Raw genomic sequence first — 13,504 nt, 5'->3', positions numbered from 1 at the left:
ATTCCCCGCACTACAAAGAACAAGCATTGGCCGCACGGCCGTGAAAGTGAAAAGGCCGCGCGAGTGAACTCATGCATAATGAGGAAGGGGGGGGGGATGGGTAGGCGGAGCGAGGCGCACTCACTTACAAACTACCACAAACAAACTCTCACTTACAACTGATTATAATTCTTGGTTGCCCTATTTCATAATTTCGTCAATTTTAAGGACAAAACTTATTCAATCCAATGGATCATAAAATAATACACTAGTCTGCATTTCAAACAACAGTTTCCTAACCTCTGTCATGCCACCTAATTGGGACATTCCCATATTTAAGGTTTTGTATTATGCGCACTATGCCTCCCAGCAACACTATGTAAACGAGCATTGGCTTAGCCAATAGGTCTCGCCTTTGGGGCCTTATAAGTGTTTAGCCATGCAACAGTTGAAGTTGTTGCACCAAGGTTATTGTGCTGCATAACGAAATACTTATAAGGTCCCAAAAGCGAGAGCTATTGGCTATGCCAATGCTTGTTATTAGGTAACAGTATCTCTGCTATGCCTCAACAGACAAGATTTGCAGCATGTCCAGCACTTGATGTACTATGTCATGCCAATGATGACTTGCATGTTGGCGGATGAACACAACACGTGCATTGTATAACATCTTGTGGGTTACCAAGGCCCTTAAAGAATTTAGGGGCATATTATCAAGGGGGTTTATCTCTTAAAAAGCCAAGAAAGCGGAGATAAAATTATCTCCCTATTACCGCTAGTAGGAGATAGCGACCATCTTGGGCCCCACTTTGCATGTCAGTGATATTTATCACTAATGACATGCAAAGTGGGCGTGCCAAGATGTTAGCAACTGGAAACAGTCGCTAACATCGCTATATCCTATTACCAACTTTTGGAGATATTCGCGCTAAGCGCGAATATCTCCAAAAGCTAACATCTGCCCTGAGCAGTTCTTAACCATGTTATCCAATGGGAGGTGGATAACATGGCTAAAGGCATTAGCTCGCTAATGTATGAATATCGCTGACTTTTCAGCGATATTCATGCATTGCAGCCGATTTTTATCGCATTTGCGATAAACCTTGGTAATACCAAGGTTTATCTGCGATAAAAATCGCCACAGCTCAGCGATAATTTTTTCACGCTAACCAAGCAATAGCGATAATTATCGCTTTGGTCCCTTGGGGTCTCATCCAGCATCTTCAGCATGTAGCGATGAACACAGAAGAAGAGGCAGCCCAGCTTGTATCCCTCCCGGGCATCGACAAACAAGATGAGGCTTCCAAAAATGCTAAAAAGTAATAATCTATAACAAATAAAATAGAATAAAAAATTGCATAACCCCACAAAATAAAGACATTTCAAGATTAGGGGAACGTGGTGTAAAGTGGACAAACTAACAAAGTCCAGCATTCACCTGCAGAGGTAGAGGGTTTTGGATAGTGATACAAGGTGCAGCTCTTAGCAGAAAGCACTGAAATATGTACGCCATACTAATTTGTATTTGATAAATAAACGTCAACTAGTGTCATAGGAGTGCACTAGAAACACAGGCTAATTGGATGATTGCATACTTTGGGGTATATTATCAAGAACGGCGTTAAATATTATCGCCGGTTTAGCGGCAGAAAACTGCCACTAAAGAGGCGATAATGGGCTTGATAATATGCCCTTGAGAATTCCATGTCCTGGTGTGAACTTGGGCTTCTATTGGAATTCTCAAGGGCATATTATCAAGCCCATTATCGCCGCTTTAGCGGCAGTTTTCTGCCGCAAAACCGGCGATAATTTTAACGCCATTCTTGATAATATGCCCCTTTAGTCTACTCAAAAGTGTACTATGAGGTGATTTGGACACAAAGCATGTTTTCTACAAGAAGATCTCTCATATAAAAATGGAAAGGCCTATTAGCAGAAGAAAGATCTGTTCTGTTGGAGTCTAAAACGCCAGTTTCTGTGAATAAAGGGGCATATTACCGAGGTGTGCGTTGCAAAACGCAAAACGCACATCTCCGTATCGCCGGCTATCGCCGGATTTCATCCCCTAATTAGCTGGCAATTATCATTGCGCATCAGGCAGGCGATTAGAAATCCGGCGATAGTCGGCGATATGGCACATCAGCGCATGAAAACAAACGTTGTTTTCATGCGCTAATGTGGGCCTTGTTAATATGGTGGGGTGGATTCAGCTTTATGATCCGCACCCCCATGTTAACAATGCCTAACGCCTGGTCGGAGCAGGCGTTGGGAGACCTGCGATAAATGAGTTTATCGCTGGTTTTTGTCTCCCAACGCCTGCCTTGGTAATAGGGTGTTCCCACCTCCAACCACATTTTACATGTGGTTGGACGTGGGAACGCCCACTTTGCATGTCATTAGCGATGTTTATCGCCGACATGCAAAGTGGGCTCGGCCCAGGCTTTAAAGTGCCCTTGGTAATAGGGCTCTAGCTGTATCGCTCTCTCTCGGCACAATTTGCCGAGAAAGCGGCGATACTAGCCCTTGGTAATATGCCCCAAAATTCCTAAAGCAAAGACGCAACTGCGCAAAACCTTCTAAGATTCCCACATAACTTTACTGATTTCTATGTTGCTGCAACTTCAGGCACCAGGGATGGAACACTTAGATCCTGTTTTTTTAGCATCAATTGGAAATGCAGCCCAGTTTCTAGTAGGGGAAAGATCATTCATGCTTTAACACGAATAGGGCCTTGAGGTGCTCGAAACTGATGTGGTTGCCGCCGATTTCTTAATACCGCAGTTGTTGTGAAGAGCTACACAGGGCCTTCCAAGGGAAAATTACAGACTTTGCCTTGAAGTTTCTGCAAATCCTCACGGCTGTTGCGCGAGACTATAAATATTGTTGTTAAAAGCTTGCCCGTTATGTTTCCTGCTAATTTGCTCTGCTCTTTAATTATATTCAATCCGACTTCTTTGAAGTTAATGAGACCGGCGGGATGTGTGAAAGAGAATTCAGCAGCGATTTCATATCCGGATAGATTATCTTCGCGATTCCGTCTTTATTCTGAATGTGTCCGCGCGCAGGCCCGACCAAGGGAGTTTGCGCCCCTAGTGGCTGAGAATCTGTTTGGACGCTACCATTTCAAGACGTTGTTCAGTGCACAGGCAGTTCTGGATCGCCAAATAGACAAAGTAGGCCTACGTGCCCCACTCCTTTTAGGGGCCCCGTGACACAGATCAACATAGTATTGATTTGACCTTGAAAGAAAATGACAATCAAGCTTTCTTAAATATTGTTTCCAAAAGATAGAAAAAAATTATTCAAGTCACATACTATTTATCATGGAAAGCGGGATTCAGCCAAGGCTCGCTGAATTGTGCACAGAGCTGGATTGCCCATAGCGGGCACCGGGCGTTTCCCAGGGGGGCCGCTAGGGTGGGGGCCGATTTTGGGCCCCTGGGATCCGCTTTTGTTACAGGGCCGTTTTTGCAGCAAAGCTTCAAAATCGGCCCCTGTAACAAAATCGTCTGAAACCGGCCCTGGCAAACAGCTCGGCCGCTCCCAGTGGGGGCCAGCTGAGCTCTTTGCCAGGGCCAGTTTTGGTTCCCAGTCCGGCCCTGATTGTGTGGCGCAACTTTACAGATCCTTCCGTGCAAGGTTGACCCCCTTATCCAATTGTCCCCTTAATAGATCGGGGGCAAGGAGGAAAGAGGGAGAAAGTCGAAAGGTAGACGAGAAGATACAAGAAGTTTGGTATTTGTTATGGTTGCCATCGAATCGGCTCCCTAAACTGAGGGTGTTCAATTGTTGGCTGGTAGCTATGTGTTCGTGCTGTTTATGGCTGGTCATAAGTGTCCAGGTATTTGTCTAGGGCCTCCCACATGCCCCTGTGCGTTTGTTTCCATGGTGATTGTTGGATGTGTATGTTAAAAACAATAAAAATCTATTGAAATTAAAAAAGAAACGAAAACTTTTAATTCATGACTGTATAGAGAAAATACTGTATTAATGTAATGTACCTATTAACAACTTAAAGTACATAAAACAGAGACATCAGATTCACATAAATTTGTCTCTTAAAAGATCCTCTTCTGGCAGCTGTTAGTTTGTAAAAAAATTCCTGCCTACGGGCCTCCACATGGTTCAATCCAGCACTGTGCACAGAAATACAAAAAATACTTTAAAAACAAGCACGGATGCACACATGTGTTTGAAGACTGCACGAAAACGATTACGTCTCCCTGGGGTCGCTTTAAGCAGGAATATCCTATGCACACTTTCTAACAATATGTGCATAGCAAATGGGCCGCGTTGGCCTGAATACATTGCATAGCAGCAGAGTTCCATTCTTGGGATGATTAAAAAAACAATGGAATCTATACTATTATTATAAAGGAAGAACTTTGAGGCTTTGAGGCGGGTAAACTCGGGAACCACAGCACCAATCCACACACCCGATACATCGTTGGAATCCTCAGGGTGTGCAGATGGACATAGGCTATATACATTTTAAAAATACGTTATATTTAAAAAATGTACATTTAAAAAAAGTAGTCCCCTCGAAGTAGCGCCGGCCGCGACCTGCGTGCTGACGTCGTCCAGGAGCATGAGGAACGCGAGGAGGAGCGGCGGACATTGCGCGGGGAGGAGCACTGACGAAGGGGCACACAGGCGGTGAGCAGCAGCAGACCGGCAGAGCGGCGAGGAGCACTGAACTGAGGAGCAGCGGCTGAGCGGCGGACATGGCGCGGGGGAGGAGCACTGGCGAGCGGCACACAGGCGGTGAGCAGCAGCGGAGCGGCGAGAAGCACTGAACTGAGGAGCGGCGGCTGAGGTAAGGCTCCGGGGGATAATGTCGGGGCAGGCGGGGGTCGGGGCACGCGGGGGACGGGGAGTTACAACAAAAAGGCTCCGGGGGACAATGTCAGGGCAGGTGGAGGTCGGGACAGGCGGGGGACCCTCTGGCATAATTGTGCTCAAGCTCCCGACTCCCGCCGGCCGCTCCATACTCTGTGAACTCCTACTCTTATCCCTGCAACCTCTGCTCATACTCGCCTCCCTGCAAACAGAGCGCCAGAGCCCCACTTACCCAGAAAGCTCCCCAGTGCCTCAGGCGCTGCTGCTGGCCACCACTGCAACACTGGGCCTTTGGCATAATTGTGTGAGGTAAGCCTCCGCAGGACAATGTCAGGGCAGGTGGGGGTCAGGGCAGGTGGGGGAGGGGGCGGACGGGGGCCCGGGCTGATGGCCAATGTCGGGGCAGGCGGGGGTCGGGGTCGGGGAAGCCCGATTGCTCCCGGACATGGTTGGGAAGGGCTGCTAGTACATAAATAAAACTTATATACACAAAGGACATTTGGCAAGCCCAATAGGTCTCCATTTTGACCCTACAGGGTCTACCAATAGCTTATTATAATGCATACAACATCAGCAATGCATCATGAACATGTTCATGTTGGCTGTTGCGGCTCTGTCTTTTTGTATGTGCATGCATGTGTCATGATGTATGAGTGACCAGAGCGCCATTTTTTTATTTATTGATTGAAGGTGGAAGGGTAAATAAAATAAGATGAAAATTAAAAAGTGCAAATGTTTTTTTATTTGTAAAGCAGAAGGATCCGCAGCAATTTGCTGTCTGTCTTTCCCCTCCAAAAAATTAATTATGAAAAAAAAGGAGGCGGGAAGTGCAACTGATGAGCGGATCCAGGTTTCAGGAGTGGCGGAGTAAGAAAAAAGAAGTGCACAAGAGTGGGAGCACACGGAGGACAGAGGGATACACAAATGAGGGAGGTAAAACGTGGGGCAAAACAAGAAGCACATGGGCGAGGAGCAGTGGTAGAGAAGCACACATGGTCGAGAGATTAGCATGGAAAGTGAAAGAAAAGAGAAGCACATGAGGTAGACAGCTGGCGAACACATACACTCTCATGGAGTGCTTAAGCAAAAAGAAAAAAGGTATTCCCTAAAAGGAGGCAGAGGAAGGATACAAGTAAAGAAGGTATATCCCAACAGAGGGACAAACACATTAGGGACTCTAAGCTATTGAAAAGGAAGCAAGCAAATGACAGTGAATACAAAGCTAGCCAATGGTAAGCAAGGGATGAATGTAAAGCAGGCGGTAAATTCTTGGTCAGCTGACAATAGGACTTTTGCAACCAGACAGTTCCGCTGGCTGGCAGTCTCGATCTAAAAAATAGTCAATAGCACTAGAAATCACATCTGCAGAATTTTTTTTTCACAGATGGCACTTAAGGTCTGGAAAAAATCTATCAAGAGGGTCCATTTTCTGCAGTCTTGAATTTAAGGCAAGCCCTAAAAATAAGTGGTCCGTTGGAAGCTTCATGGACTTGGTATTGCAGGTATTCATACATTTGTGTAGTGCTTTTCCCCACACTTATTAGACATCCCATCTATTTCAATTAAAAGCAAGCAGTGCACTTAGTACAGAAACCAAACTCATTTTTTGAGGGAATCGGAGATGGCAAGTAATTTTTTTTTCTGTTAATCAAGGAGAGAGAGAGGAACTAGAGTAGCTAGTTCGTTTCCCCTCGGATATAGTGGTTAATCAAAGAGCTAGCTATGTCTGTATGCTATGTGTCTGCATGGGAAACCATTTGGTTTAGTATGAAGGCCCTCACCCACCAACCTAGTTGGTGGCATGCTTCATCATCGGGCTCACCCGAGGCACCGAGTGCGCCTCAGGTATGCTGCGACACCAGATTACAGCGGAGCGGGTTTTTGGAAGGCGAGTGTGCTGTGCAGGTGTGTTGCGTGGGATTTTAAAATTCTGGCCTTGGGGTCCCTAACGGTTACTTTATTGGTGGGCCCCAGGCAGAGGTTAAAAACAAAGGCTTGGGATGTGTAGGGGTTGACTTATGGTCTCCCACGTCCAGTATGGTTGACTAGTTTCAGCCAGGCCTTTTCATTAAACTGGCTTTCTTCAGGACCTATGTGTGGGGGTGTTACAGGGATCTATGTGATTATTAGTGATTATCAGTGCCCTGATATATGTAAGAGGTATTTCCTCTCAGTTTGTACCTGTAAAGGAAAAAAGGACAAACAAGAGACACATAAAGTTAAAAAACGCTAAATTGTCAACCACGCACATGGGTGGGTTAGCGCCTGGTGCCTAGACGTGCGAGCCGCAGAGCCAGAACCCCCCTATTGGAGGACGCTACCGACTCCATCTCCAGAGACGTGCACTTCTTTCATCACCCGGAGCGAGGGACTACAAACTCTGAGCTTTTACGAAACAAGTCCTAACCAAGATGTCCTTCTCTCCATGATATCTCTCGGACCCTCTTACGTTACCCTATGCTGCCACATCGCCAAGTTTTTAAGAATACGGAAGACCACATGGTAGCATCGTATTAAACTCTACACGACCAACACCCTACCAGCAGCGAATCGTTAACCTCTGCATCCCAGACTGTGTCATACCTTTGGCCCTAGCACAACTCCCAAGTGTATTTAGCATCTACCCCCTCGTATTGCGGCTGCAATACAAGATCGGTACATTTGGAACATACATCATGGCTTCCTGATGAAGGCTAATAGCCGAAACGCGCGTAGCAATTATAATTTATTTCTAGCCATGTTTTCTGATTAATATTAAGTATTCTTGTATTTTTGTATCTTTTGGATCTATTTATGAATTGTATATTTATACTGCAATGCATTGTGACGCATAAAAATTACAAAGTGCACAACATGAGATGAATCGCTGGATCTAAAACAATGAATGTTAAAAAGTTAGATCCTCAACAATATTATTAAACAAAGCATCTTTTTAACCATATGCTTTAATGTGTATTGTTAATCTATAGTCATTACCCCTTGTTGTCAGTTAATCCATAGTCAGTACTTCCTGTTGTCAGTTTTGTGTCCATTTGTAATCCATGTTCCTAAATTCCTGTCTTTTCAAATAGCGAATAAGGATAATCACATAGATCCCTGTAACACCCCCACACATAGGTCCTGAAGAAAGCCAGTTTAATAAAAAGGCCTGGCTGAAACTAGTCAACCACAATGGACGTGGGAGACCATAAGTCGACCCCTACACGTCCCTAGCCTTTGTTTTTAACCTCTGCCTGGGGCCCACCAATAGAGTAACCGTTAGGGACCCACAAGAACAGAATTTTAAAATCTCAAGCAACACACCTGCACAGCACACTCACCTTCCAAAAAACCCGCTCCGCAGTAATCTGGCGTCGCAGCACACCTGAGGTGCACTCGGTGCCTCGGGTGTGGCCTGATGATGAAGCATGCCACCAACTAGGATGGTGGGTGAGGGCCTTCATACTAAACCAAATGGAATCCCATGGAGACACAGAGCATACAGACAGCTAGTTCTCTTTGATTAACCAAGAATGTTTTTTTAACATGCTAAATATGATTGTCATGTGAAGAAATTAAAGCACAAATTAACCCTCGGCCTACGACTACAGATGTTCTGGCTGTGATCAATTTGCAGGTTTTAAGTCCAGGATGGCAGACTTACACCAGGTAAGCTATGAATCAAGCAAAATAAAATGTTGTCTCCAGTCGAATCTCTAATTGCTGTAACATAAGGGCAGTCTGTAACACCCTTTACCTGTAACATTTTCAATAGTGACAGTAAACTAAATGAATACATAGACAAAGGTGAGAGAGGTAAGCAAGAGCACAGTTGGATTCTGTCATAGCTCATCTTCCCTACAAACCTAGCAGGGCATTAAGAGAAAGACACTTGTGAGAAACAAGCATTGGCAAAGCCAACAGGTCTGTATTTAATGTGCTAACACATGCAGCATTAGCATATTGGAGTGAGCCACAAGCAAGGGACAGAGATTGCTTCAGTTGCAAAGGAGTTCCTCATGCAATTCGTGCAAGCACTCAAATAGAGGTGGAAGGATACACCCAAACAGCCAACAGCATTCAGCAAGAAATTAATACCCCAAGGGGCAGAGCCAAGGCAAGAATGACAAAATCTCAAGCAAATTGCTGAAAGCGGCTGGTAGAAGAAAGCCAATGATTGAAAGGGGCGGACCCAAAGTCCTCTCTGTGTATATTGCTAGCAGTACGTCTGCTTTACAGCTACGAAAATCAAAATCCAGACCTAAAATGACATCCTCTCACTTAATAAATATACATACTGCCGAAGACACGGAAATAGATAAAAACAAGCACTTGCAATGCAATAGGTCTCGCATTAGGAAAGTTTGAGTTATTGGTCTTGTAAATGACAATTTTGCTATTTATGTGTTGGTTTTGAAAATAGCTAAATTAATAGCTTTGTCATTTACAATGCCAATAGTTATAACTTTTGCAAATGTGACACCTATAACCTGGGGTTGCGCTGAGTGATGCTGTGGTGGTGCTGAGTGATGCTCTGGTGGTGCTGAGTGGTGCTGTGGTGGTGCTGAATGATGCTGTGGTGGTGCTGAGTGGTGCTGTGGTGGTGCTGAGTGTTGCTGTGGTGGTGCTGAGTGATAATGTGGTGGTGCTGAGTGATAATGTGGTGGTGCTGAGTGGTGCTGTGGTGGTGCTGAGTGATGCTGTGTGGTGCTGTGGGGTGTTGAGTGATGCTGTGATGGTGCTGAGTGGTGCTGTGGTGGTTCTGAGTGATAATGTGGTGGTGCTGAGTGATAATGTGGTGGTGCTGAGTGATAATGTGGTGGTGCTGAGTGATGCTGGGGTTGCCTTGCTGATCGTGCTTCACCCGTTTGGGATTGCCCTGCTATTTGACTGACTTCTTGCGGAACCCGCTCCGCGGGTCCCGCTGCGTGTGGAGTCCTTGCCTGCAGCAGTTTGAAGGGAAAGGTGAGGGAGTGTTTTCACGGGGCTGCGAGCGAGTGCGTGTGCTCACCAGGGACTGCATTTCCCAGGAGCACCCGCCAGCCCTGAGCAGCAACACCTGGGCCGCTCTCCCCGACCCCTCATACCCTTCCACCGAGCCTTCATCACCAGTACTCCCTGAGGCAGCGAGTGGGACACCTTGCCTTGCTGATCGTGCTTCACCAGTTTGGGATTGCCCTGCTATTTGACTGACTTCTTGCGGAACCCGCTCCGCGGGTCCTGCTGCGTGTGGAGTCCTTGCCTGCAGCAGTTTGAAGGGAAAGGTGAGGGAGTGTTTTCACGGGGCTGCGAGCGAGTGCGTGTGCTCACCAGGGACTGCATTTCCCAGGAGCACCCGCCAGCCCTGAGCAGCAACACCTGGGCCGCTCTCCCCGACCCCTCCTACCCTTCCACCGAGCCTTCATCACCAGTACTCCCTGAGGCAGCGAGTGGGACACCTTGCCTTGCTGATCGTGCTTCACCCGTTTGGGATTGCCCTGCTATTTGACTGACTTCTTGCGGAACCCGCTCCGCGGGTCCCGCTGCGTGTGGAGTCCTTGCCTGCAGCAGTTTGAAGGGAAAGGTGAGGGAGTGTTTTCACGGGGCTGCGAGCGAGTGCGTGTGCTCACCAGGGACTGCATTTCCCAGGAGCACCCGCCAGCCCTGAGCAGCAACACCTGGGCCGCTCTCCCCGACCCCTCCTACCCTTCCACCGAGCCTTCATCACCAGTACTCCCTGAGGCAGCGAGTGGGACACCTTGCCTTGCTGATCGTGCTTCACCCGTTTGGGATTGCCCTGCTATTTGACTGACTTCTTGCGAAACCCGCTCCGCGGGTCCCGCTGCGTGTGGAGTCCTTGCCTGCAGCAGTTTGAAGGGAAAGGTGAGGGAGTGTTTTCACGGGGCTGCGAGCGAGTGCGTGTGCTCACCAGGGACTGCATTTCCCAGGAGCACCCGCCAGCCCTGAGCAGCAACACCTGGGCCGCTCTCCCCGACCCCTCCTACCCTTCCACCGAGCCTTCATCACCAGTACTCCCTGAGGCAGCGAGTGGGACACCTTGCCTTGCTGATCGTGCTTCACCCGTTTGGGATTGCCCTGCTATTTGACTGACTTCTTGCGGAACCCGCTCCGCGGGTCCCGCTGCGTGTGGAGTCCTTGCCTGCAGCAGTTTGAAGGGAAAGGTGAGGGAGTGTTTTCACGGGGCTGCGAGCGAGTGCGTGTGCTCACCAGGGACTGCATTTCCCAGGAGCACCCGCCAGCCCTGAGCAGCAACACCTGGGCCGCTCTCCCCGACCCCTCCTACCCTTCCACCGAGCCTTCATCACCAGTACTCCCTGAGGCAGCGAGTGGGACACCTTGCCTTGCTGATCGTGCTTCACCCGTTTGGGATTGCCCTGCTATTTGACTGACTTCTTGCGGAACCCGCTCCGCGGGTCCCGCTGCGTGTGGAGTCCTTGCCTGCAGCAGTTTGAAGGGAAAGGTGAGGGAGTGTTTTCACGGGGCTGCGAGCGAGTGCGTGTGCTCACCAGGGACTGCATTTCCCAGGAGCACCCGCCAGCCCTGAGCAGCAACACCTGGGCCGCTCTCCCCGACCCCTCCTACCCTTCCACCGAGCCTTCATCACCAGTACTCCCTGAGGCAGCGAGTGGGACACCTTGCCTTGCTGATCGTGCTTCACCCGTTTGGGATTGCCCTGCTATTTGACTGACTTCTTGCGGAACCCGCTCCGCGGGTCCCGCTGCGTGTGGAGTCCTTGCCTGCAGCAGTTTGAAGGGAAAGGTGAGGGAGTGTTTTCACGGGGCTGCGAGCGAGTGCGTGTGCTCACCAGGGACTGCATTTCCCAGGAGCACCCGCCAGCCCTGAGCAGCAACACCTGGGCCGCTCTCCCCGACCCCTCCTACCCTTCCACCGAGCCTTCATCACCAGTACTCCCTGAGGCAGCGAGTGGGACACCTTGCCTTGCTGATCGTGCTTCACCCGTTTGGGATTGCCCTGCTATTTGACTGACTTCTTGCGGAACCCGCTCCGCGGGTCCCGCTGCGTGTGGAGTCCTTGCCTGCAGCAGTTTGAAGGGAAAGGTGAGGGAGTGTTTTCACGGGGCTGCGAGCGAGTGCGTGTGCTCACCAGGGACTGCATTTCCCAGGAGCACCCGCCAGCCCTGAGCAGCAACACCTGGGCCGCTCTCCCCGACCCCTCCTACCCCTTCCACCTATTGGGTGCTTATTCTCTATATTAAGCCATTAGTACTCCCGCAGCGCGGGAGAGCGCGCGGGAGAAGCCCGGGACAAGGGCGGGACCGTTTGAGGCCGTTCGAGGCCTGAGTGGACTGGGCTGGGCCAGCCCTCTAAGCCGCTATATACGGGCCCAGCTTTGTAGAGCTCTCGCCGGCCCGGACTGAATCCGATCATTTATCCTGACCCCCGAGCCCACTGTTGGTGCCCAGTGCCTGTACTCGATCCGGTGAAGTCTCCAGTCTGCATTGGTGTATAGATCCTGTGATTCCTCCCTTCCTGGGATCGAGGGGAGTCGGCGGCAGAGTGCGGCCTGGTGGCCGACCGGAACCGGGGTCCTCGAGTTTCGTGACGCCTGGTGGCAGCTGTGACCTGGCGGGTGCGGGTGGCATCCGCTACGCCGTCCTGGGCTTATCTCTCCGCCAGCGATCGCCTGGAGTTTGAGGCGGAACCAGCGACTCCTACCCATCGGTTCTTCCCCTGCACGACCGGCGAGTGGTGGCGGCGTGGCCGGGCCCTGCGACAGTCTGGTGGCGGGGGCGACCGGGGCTGGACTGGTGGTCGGCTGGCCCCCCTGATCCGCCTCCCCTGGCTAGGCCCGCTGGATGCGGCGATCCATGGACCGCGGACCCGCTGATTCCTCCTGACATATCCTGGATGGCCGCCCGTGAGGACGAGTGTGGGTGCGGCCTGTCCTGCTGGGGTGACGCCGGGGCCTCGATTTTCGCGACATCCGATCGCAGCGTCCCTCCCCGGGGCCTCATCTGGGCAGCCCCGTTCCAGTTTTTGCGACAGTGCCCGAGAGTGGTGTGGGCCCTGCCCGGCGCTTGCCATGACCAGGGACAGAGGAGGTGGCCCGCCCAAGCATGGACCCATAGATAAATTCACAGGGCCGAGTGGTGGCGCTGGGGCGACCGGTGGCAGCGGCGGCCCCGGGCCAGACAACGCAGCTATCCTAGCGGCCATAACCCAGTCTCGGGACATGCTCGATGCCAAGATAGGCGCGGTCGGGGCGGATGTCACGCTCCTGCGCCAGGACCTTCGCAATGCAGTGGAGCGGATTGCTGGGGTCGAAACCCGTGTCACGGAGACTGAGGCGGACATTAGTGGCTAAAGAAGCGCCTTGCGGAGGTGGAAAGCGTCCAGAAGACACTGGCGGCCCGAGTGGAGGATGCAGAAGGGCGCGCGCGGCGCAACAACCTCCGCTTCATTGGTTTTCCGGAGCGGTGCGAGAAGGACAGCATGGAGAGGTTCCTGACCGGGTGGCTGGAGAGCTGGCTCCCTGAAGGGGCGTTATCTAGGTGTTTCGTGATCGAGAGGGCCCACAGGGCCCTGACCCAGCGGCCGCCGGAGGGTGAGCGCCCGCGGCCGGTTATAGCCCGCCTGCTGAACTATCATGACCGGGATGTCATCCTGCGGGAGGCGAGGAACAAGGGCTCCCTCGCCTTTGAGAATCATACCATTATGATTTTCCCGGACTACACAAAAATGGTGCA

This window comes from Lissotriton vulgaris, chromosome 3_1, assembly GCF_964263255.1.
Source record: "Lissotriton vulgaris chromosome 3_1, aLisVul1.2, whole genome shotgun sequence".
In the NCBI taxonomy this organism is placed as follows: Eukaryota; Metazoa; Chordata; class Amphibia; order Caudata; family Salamandridae; genus Lissotriton; species Lissotriton vulgaris.
The sequence above is the reverse complement of the archived record's forward strand: the minus strand, read 5'-3'. Positions refer to the sequence as shown.